Below are 9,949 nucleotides of genomic sequence, written 5' to 3'. Positions count from 1 at the left end.
ATTATAGCGACTGTTGCGGTTGTTAGGGTGGTTCTGAGTGTTGTGACTATTGTTATTCGTGGCCAGGGTCTCGGTCTTTTGTCAATGCAACTATTCTGCCCTTCATTAGCTTTTCTCTTGTTGCCCTCATTGAAGCCCTTGTTTTGGTGGGCCTCTCTTCTGGCAGCATTTTCCTTCCATATTCGATCCTCCAAGTATTTTGCCTCAAGTGCCCTGTCTAGTACTTCAACATAATTGAACACTTCAATACTGGTCATCTTAACGTCCTTTGCAATCATAGGCTTGAGTTCCCTCATGAACCTTTGGACTCGCAGAGCTTCATTTGGTACAACTTTAGGAGCGAATTTTGCCAACCTATCAAACTTCTGTCCATAATCAGTGACAGACAAATTTCCTTGAACCAAAGTCACGAACACATCTACTTTGGTTGCCAACACAGCCGCACTGTAACACTTCTTGCTAAAATCCTGCATGAATTCTACCAAAGTCATGGTATTCAGACTTTGAGTCTGTTTAATCACATCCCACCATATCCGCGTATCCAACTTAAGCAAGTGGGCTGAACATGAGATTCTCTGGCGATCATTTAACTCCATATGATCGAAGATAGCCTCAACTGATCTTAACCAATATTTCGCCACCATGGGATCAGCTTTTCCTTCAAAGGTTGGTGGGGTTTGCTTTCTGAAATGTTCATACACTGACTCGAACCCACAAATCACATGTAGTGGTGCAGATGGTGGTATTGGTGGCTGAGATTGCGCCATTGGTACTTGAGGCACTTGGGGCATCTGGGGCACTTGCCTAGCATGTTCTAATTCCTCATCTCTCAGCCTTAATTGTTCCCTTAACCTTGCGACCTCTACAGCCAGATCCATAGTTGGTGCAGCTGGAGCTGCAGGTTGGACTGATGGCATTCCTACTTCGGGAGTTGTCGTGGCCTTAGACCATGTGGAGACACCCTTTCCTCGACCTCCTACTCTTCCCTTGCCTCCTCATCCTCTTGTCGACATTATGAGATTCTAAGGCACCAAAAGAAAATCATTAGAAAGGACAATTCGCAAAATGGTTTGATAAATATTCATGAGAATCATACATTCTAAATCCACACCATTTAGAGTTTGCAAAAGGAAAAATATTAAACCATAGCATTCAAAGTGTGTTCAAAATTCATATAACTCATAAAATATTCAATAACCAAAAACATAAATCCTTAGGGTTTTTCTTATAAAAAAAATCCCATCTTCAACGTTTCATGGAACGATCTACACAACAGACTCTAGTCCTCAACTGTGGACTCGTCTCCTAAGCTGTAGTCGAAGACGTCCTCGGAGATGTGGAAGTTGTCAGGGGCACTCGCCATCACCCTCATCCTAGTAGTCACTTGTGGTATGGCATGAACCACTTTCTGACATGCCATGGCTCCTTCCAAATTGTGTACCATCTCATATTGCTCCTCCATCTTTCCGTTGTCCTTCTTTACCAAAACCATCTCCTCACGACTAAATTCGTAGTTGGCCATAACATCGTAGATCACGTACTCTATGGTGCTAAAGTTCAGGTCGTCCTGAATGACATCGTCCCATGCTACGTCTAACTGGAGAAGGGCCTCGAAGTATACCGATAGTGCTTCCCTTAACACCCAATATTGCTTTCTAGGCCATAGTAAGGCTCCTCTTTTGTGCATGATTCCTTGAATGCAATGGCAAACCATCGCCGTTGTTTTCAACACCGTAATTCTCCAATCATAGGGGTCCTCCTCAAGCTGGACCTTGGGTATTGCGCGGATTTCCTTAATTAGCTGTTTCTTAGTGCTTTTTATAACACGAGGCATCTCACTATACTGGAGTAACAAAACTATAAAATTAAATAAAATAGAAACAAGTAATAGCACATAAAACAAATACTTACGACGCGGTGAGGTGAGGTGAGATTTTCCTAACTTTAGCTTGTATGGGGATGGTCCATTGAAACATGGACGACCGTCTCTGATACCATTTGTAAAATGTCCTAAACTAATACTTTGTAAAACATCTTCATGCTCATAAACTTATAGAAGAAAACCACTTCTTATATGGAAATTTCAGTGGGGCCTTGCTAAAACATGCAAGTTGGGCCCAATAGTTTAAAATAAAATAAAATTCTCATGCAATGTATTAAAAATAAATATAGTTCAAGTCCTACTGACAAGTTTGGAAATCAAAATAAAATATAACATCGTCCTTTAAATTTTGGCGTTATAAGCTGATCTTTTGTTCGCCCACAGGATACCCCAACGCCATACACACCCCGACATCAGAACTCCCCACATCACCACGCGTGCCAATTAGAAACCACTACAACAAAAACCCATTTCCATAACACAAAAATATAACTCTTTTCAAAAAGTATTATAATATATATATAAGTATATATATATATGTATATAGGCGGGACTTAATTGGCGCCTAATTTTCCCCAGCCCCCACCCCCCCAAAATTTTTTTTCACACGGTCCAATTGACCAAAAAAAAAAAAGTAAAAAACCATTTCCCCATTTCACAGTCGGTCCCCATTTCCCCTCTCTCTCTCTTCATTCCCCGTTTACCCTCTCTCTCTCTCTTGTTGTTCCCCATTTACCACCTCTCTCTCTCTTCGTTCCCCGTTTACCCCCCCTCTCTCTCTTCGTTTACCCCCTCTCTCTCTTCGTTTCTCGACCGATCTGCCCAGGAGGAGGACGATTAAGCTTGCCCGCCACTTATACAATCTGCCCAGGAGGACGACGACGACACTATGTGTGTCTTCATCACCTCGACGCATGGTGGAAGCAAAATCTGGTATGTTTCTCCAATTTGTGTCCCTCTCTCAATTACAGTAAGCTTTTTTTTAATATCCATTTTTGTATTTATGGGGTATTTTTATGCTCCGATGACTCTGTTGTGCTCATAATTTATTGTGTTTTTTTTTCCGGTCTCACTTCATTACAAATATGGTTGGAAAAAGTTGATTTAGGGCTTGATTTAAACTTTCAAAAAAGGGGAAAGATCTCTATAAACTGAATAAGAAGGTATATTCTTTTAAGATATTCTGTTTTTTATTTCAAATATTATACTTGATCTATATACATGTATGTGTTATATATATGTGTGTAAAGAAAGTATGTATTGTATTATTTAGCTTTCTTTGATGTCCTGAACTTGAGTTACAGTTTGTTGAATGGAGATAGTATATCATGGGTTATCCTTTCAACGTGCAATCTTTATCTTATTACGAGACTTGTGTTTTATACGAGTGATTGAGGCATAAATTAAGCTAGTTGTTTTGAGGAAGTGAGATCTTTGCATTTCTCTTAAGGTTCTATGGTTGAAAGGTATATGAGAATATTTAAAGACTGGTCTGACTCTTAATAATAGTTTTGTATGCTAGAGTTTAGTTTTGGGCTTCTCTTTGGGTTTATACTTGAAATTTGTTTTAACAGTATTGCCTTCATTAGCCACGAGTTACTGGGACTTTTATGCATTTGGAGAATTCCTAGTACTCTTTATCTATTTATTTATTTTTAATGGTTTTTTTAGTTTTGCTGTAATTTTCTTTTTCTTATAAACGATATTATTCAAATCCGGCTGGAAATGGTGCTGTTGTTAGTTTTTGAGGATAAGAATGTCAAGTTGAAATGGTGTTGTTGTTAGTTATTACTATTTTCTCATGTTGGCTGTGGTGATGATAATCTGTGTTTGCTGTTGGTGGTGGTGAATGCCAAAGGTGATGGTTGAAGTGGTGGTGTTTAAACCTTGAAGATGTGATTGGTTCTTAATGAATTTTCAATGTTCATGAAATTTCTAGCATTAATCTCTGAGGGCATTTATATTTTAAAATGGTCTCTTTTTTCAATATTCTCTATATTTTGATGCTGCAAGTCATATCCATTGTCTTATAGTGGATACTCTCTCTGTGCTTCTTAGGCTTGGTCCCCATTTGATCTCAGTCCGGAGTTTTCTAGTCACGGAAGAGAAGGTGATAAAAACCAGGGGGGACCAGTAGACTCCTATGTAAGTTAGTTTCTCTTTCTTCCTTGTCAGTCTTAATTGCATTTCTAAATACATGTATTTCTCCTGGTTGTTGCATTTTGTATATACTTTGAATAAGATTCTGAAATGCTTTCTCATCTCCATGCCATAACAAGTTTAAGACATTGTGTTTCTCGATATGACTTTGCCCCCTTATATTAATATCTGGACCATGAATTTCCTAATGAGCTTGTGGCTTGCTGTTACCTTTTCCTATCCTTGTCCTTTTCAACTTTCCTATGAGGCGAAAGCTTGGTTGAGGAGATTTGTACATTCAAGAAAAAAATAATAGATAAACATGTAATTTTTTTAAAATATATATTTTTTTGCTCTGTATATCTGGCCATTTTTATAACCTAGAAAATGATGAAAAAGTTAGTAGTGTAAAAGAAAGCTCATTCATTTCATGGCTAACGTCCAAGTGCTGAATTGTGTTACATGTATTTGTTCGGAGCATTTGTCTGTTATTGATTGCTTAGGTATGATACTTTCACATTGTATAATGTATCATCTTCTGAAGCACAGGACATTCATTGCCTGATACAAGACCTTGTTCATGTGACTAATGGAATGAACTTTCAAAAGTCTGATACAAAGGTTGGTTATCTAGTTTCCTTTTCATTGTTTATTGTAATTTAGGACTTTTTTGTAATTGATAATTATATTTAACCAAGTATGATATGTCTCTGGTTAAATTCCTGGAAGCTAAATACATCGTATACCAAGGTTCATGGTGATGAAGCCAAGAATGGTTCAATAATGTCTTGTGTGAAGTAAATACTTGATATTTGTTTTATCATCTATTGGATATACATGATCTCATATATAAAGTGAAAACAAATTTGGAGCTTAGAAATGTATGGAGTATGACTGTAACTAGGGAAAGCTATAGAAATATACAGGTCACTGATAATTACACTAATTTTTATAGTTTTATAATTACTAATATTTTCTAAACTTTCTAGTTCTCTGATTTTGCACAACGCAATAGTGCATGTGAAGGTAGTTCATATGATTGTGTTTATGGTTTGTCTTTATTATTATTATTATTGCTGTTGTTGTTTTTCGTACTCCATTTCTTGAATCCCACTGCTGCTCAATTAATTACAATACCTTGCTCGTTACTGTTCATGGCTATAAAGCCTTTACTTTTGGAGATTATTAATACATACCGTCTGTCCAAATATTTTCACTTTTTCATGGTATCCTTGCCCTTCTTGTAATGCTTTAGACAATACTTGGTGATTGGCTCTGCTTTGAACTTGTCAAGTGAGATGCATAAATAATGCTGTTTCTTTTTTTTTTTTAGACTTTCTAAAGTTATAATTAATTTTCTGACATTTTTAATTTGTTTCTGCTTGTTTGAAGTATATTTCAATATTTGTAATTGTAGGGAGCAATTCATCTAAATACTAGCATGCTTCTTTAATTCTATGTTGTTTATTACAGTCCTTTTTTTTTTGTGCAGTCCCTGAGAAAGCTGTTATTATTTCAATATCTTGTCAACATTCTTGAAAGTGATTTTGTACCGCGCAATAGTGCATATGAAGGTAGTTCATATGATTGTATGTATGGTTTTATGGATTTAACTCCATGGCTACATTCTTAAGCTGTAAATCACTGTTGTTTGCAGGTCTCATGAGTTGGGTGCATTTGAAAGAGTCTTTGCTTAACATGTTTTTGGTAATAATGAAGGGATTTATTCTTGTTGATGTGCTATTTTCAAAGTGATTTTTACTGCAGCATGGCTCTTATGTTTGAAGCTAATCTTCTAATGCAGGGATCACATAAAATAAACTACAAAAACTTGGTGAAGGATTGTTTAACTTTTATGTGTCAACTGTACCAGAGTTCTGTTGCATTTAATGATGATGAAATACATCCAGAAATTTCTGAAGAAAAATCAGCTAAAATTTGTGATCAGCTGTGATAGTTGCTTTATTTGAGGTTGGAAAGAATGCCTGCATTACTATGCAAAAATTTCTCACAATTGTAAGTCCCCCATGAGAAGTCGATTTGTATTGTTTTGAGCCAGTTTCATCTGAGTCACTGATTTTTAGTTTTACACGATATTTAGATTATGGAGCTAGATACATCTAAGAAGAAAGCAAATAAGGAAGGTTCTACTACAAGAGCTGATGGTGTCAGGTATACAGTAGCTCTCTTTACAAAATTATTTTTTCAGCTCTTTTATATAATACTCTTATAATAATAAAAAAATAACCGAAAAATATGATACAGGACTCCGATGGTGGAGCTAATTGTAGATGAGCTTACTTATAATAAGGATATTTTCCACCCTTTTCTTCAGGTAATCATCTCCACTTCCTGCTTTTTTTCAGGCCATTTTTCAACATAGTTTATGTTCCTATGCGCGCATGGTATAAAATATAAATCTCTAAAGTGTTGAGACAGCTCTTTTGCCCAAGATCAATTTTATGTATTGTATTTTTTAACTTTCTTATGGTTACAAATTGTGGGTTATAATATTTGATGGCTCTACAATAATTTTCTTACTGGTTTAGGAACAAATAAGATTTCATCTAACTTCTAAACAATGAATTTGCCCCGATTTGTTTCCCCTGTTTTATGGTTTTATATATGATGAATTTGTAGTTTTTTTTCTGTGTAAAAATATATAATTTGCCAAAAACATGGTCACTCAGCCAATCCTGAGGATGTTTTGCAGGTATACGATGAACCTAAATGGAAGCTTGAAATTGTTGTGCAGTACTTTTGGAAATATGTGGGAAAGGTAAGTGACTTCTTGGAATGTTGAAAGAACAAAGTAGTAAACCAATGATAAGACTTCACATATATTGACCAAAGAACTTTCTTCTATGGTCATTGCCGTAGTTTGTTATTGTTGTCATAAAGTGTTATTTTGTTGTAATGATAAAGCAATTTTTTTACTCATTGCTGATATTCTTATTTACCTTGTATCATTCGATATTGCAGCCTTCTGTCCGTACTCATAGGTCTAATGGTTCTGTAGATGATACAACATTTAGTGGAGCATTGAAGTGCTTTTCAGATATCACCGGCACAAAAAGCGCTGTTAAAAGAATTGGGACTGAAGTAATTCAGTTACTCTTAGTACATGGATTTCAGGTGATTGATCTTGCTCTTTATGAACTTATCTATATACCTGTTAATAAGTAACACTGTCTTTCAAAGTTCAACCTGTTGTATGTAAAGAGACCCCTGTACTCTATTTTATGCAATTGCTTTAGACCCCCACAACTGCTCTTTGTAGTTCTTTTTTAAATTTTGTAGGATGACTGAGAAGATAAAGTATTACTCTTCTTGCTAAACGTATCGGTTTTAAAGAAAAGATTCTGATTATATAATTATGTAGAGCATGGTTTTTCAAACGAAAATTTGTTTGTTGCTGACTTTCCTTCTCCAGATAATCCTAGTTGTTTATTTGAACATGGAAAAGTTTTGAACTCTAGTCATCTGATAAGCCATTCTAAATTGTTTAATATTGTGATTCAACCAATTTTAAGGTCCTTAACCAGCATTAGTAATAGCATGGTACCAATTTGATAGGCACTAATACAGATATAATCTTTGAAAGAATCTGTTGTAGAGCTCTTATTGATATCAGCCACCAAAATATATATAATCTTTGAAAGAATCTGTTGTAGAGCTCTTTGTAGTATTCCTGCTATTGGGCTGCACTTATTTGGTTTTCAAATTGTTGCATTGCATTGCATTGCGTCCAATATTTTTGAACTTGTTTGAGGACATTTACTTTATTTTTATAGCAAAAAAAATTCGTCACCACGATCTAGAGTCCTTTTGATACAAGCCTATTAGACTACTAACTTTGAAATTTTATTTATTTTTATTTATTGTAGATTGGATGTAGCAGAGCAAAGTGCAGAGGTTACATGATCTGTCTTTGGCCCAGTACTTCCAAGGTATTAGAGGCTCAGCTTGACAGGAGCATCATCTAGATCTTGTAAATATGTTCTCAACACCCTCATGCAGGTAAGTTTGGTTTATGTTGTTGTTGAATGTCTTAATGCTAACATTGTACTCTGTTTTTCCATTTTTTTATATACCTTACTATAAACCTAACTAGTTGATGTAAAATTCTAATTGATTTTTAGACATTTCAAAACAAGAGACTGGCTTATGCTGTCAAGGAAAGCACTCTTGATAGTCTAATTACTGAGCTCCTTCTATGGCTGTTGGATGAGAGAGTTCCACATATGGATGATGGCAGCCAACTTTTAAAAGCTTTGAATGTTCTAATGCTAAAGATTCTAATTAAGACTTGCCATTTCATTTCTTCCCTCTTCTTTTTTTCATTTATTCTTATCTTGACTCGCATGTTTTATTTTAGTCTGATTTGTTATTCAACTTTACAGGATAATGCAGATCGAACTTCATCCTTTGTTGTTCTCATCAATCTCTTACGTCCATTAGATCCTTCAAGGTGGCCCTCACCTGCATCAAATGAGACATTTGCTGTCAGAAATCAGAAGTTCTCTGATCTGGTTGTTAAATGTTTGATAAAACTTACAAAGGTAACTTCTTGTTTTAGCTATTTTCTTCTGCATTGCTCATATTTTGATGCTTCTCTGAATTTTCATAATGTGTTTTCTAACCAGGAAAGCAATGTTGCCAACCAGAGGGAACATCTAATTCTTCTCCTTGCCAATATTCACATTCAGAAAGCTAATAAGCAGTCTGTCTTGAAGGTATTCTGATTGTTAATTAAGGTTGTAAAGCTTTGGCTTTAACTAATCCTCTTATATAAATTTGACTTTATGATATTTGGAGTCTAATGTCAAAACTGGATATTTATGCAGCATTGTTCCTTTGTAAATTTCTATTTAATTAGCATTTGAAACATTAGTGGTGAAATTTGGGTTTTCAATAAGGTCTTCTATTTCTTTGAAACTCTTTTATGACTCTTTAATTTAAGGTCAATCACTAGAGTCTTGAATTTAACATAAGGATGTAATATTTGCTTTTACATTTACTATCATTCTAGTCAGAGAAATTTAGTATAGTTTAGTTACAAGTAATTGAGTTGCTGCTGTTGACAATTTGTGGTATCTAAAAGATGGAATACATACTGTAGTCTTGAAAAAACTTTCAGAAAATTGTAAGAGCTATGTGGGTTTTATAGTTTTATTTTTGTATGATACTTCAAGCACTGATCTGTAGACTTATCTCAGTTTTTGGTGGATCCTACTCCATTTTCTAGGATCTTGCAGGCAAAGGACACCAAGTGAATTAGATAGAGAGGTTAAGAACTTGAGGGTGGCATTTACTGACCTGTTTTTGAAGCATAACACTTTCAAAGAAACTGCAAAGCCATCGAGATATTGATGCAAAGAATGGAAGAATGTATTTCACTAATTTTTGTATACATTTCTTGTTTTGTATTTGGTGATAAAGGAATCTGAATTGGGCATAAATTATGTTGTAATATGATTTCTTAAGCCTAGACTAGTAGACTAAATATTGTAATTACATTTGAGTAATTAATAAAAATCTATTTATGCTACCTTATTTGGCTTCAACTTTCATATTTGTTTTCCTAGTTTTGTGTAAGTAAAAAAAGATTATGTTTCTCTAAGCTAATATAACACATGTGTTATACTAAAGTGTAGTATAACACAAATAATGTGTTATACTAAAGTGTAGTATAACACAAAAAAAGTGTTATACTAAAGTGTAGTATAACACAAAAAAAGTGTTATATAATCGACTATAAATAACATAATTCAACACTTATCTATATATTAAAATAACACAGAAATTGTGTTATCGTTGACAATACAATAACACATCTGTATAACACTGATAAAGTGTTATGTAAAGTACCCTGACCTACGATAACATAGTCGGTCTTAACACATCAGAAAGTGTTATCATAGGTTT

General features: G+C 34.8%; 1 pseudogene; it reads left to right on the top strand.

Moving 5' to 3' along the window:
* Positions 1-1,974: 1,974 nt before the first annotated feature.
* Positions 1,975-9,572, top strand: LOC133792179 (negative regulator of systemic acquired resistance SNI1-like; annotated as a pseudogene).
* Positions 9,573-9,949: the final 377 nt, after the last annotated feature.

Source organism: Humulus lupulus, chromosome 7, assembly GCF_963169125.1.
Source record: "Humulus lupulus chromosome 7, drHumLupu1.1, whole genome shotgun sequence".
NCBI classification, from domain to species: domain Eukaryota; kingdom Viridiplantae; phylum Streptophyta; class Magnoliopsida; order Rosales; family Cannabaceae; genus Humulus; species Humulus lupulus.
Note: the sequence above shows the minus strand (reverse complement) of the source record. Positions and strands in the feature narration are given on the sequence as shown.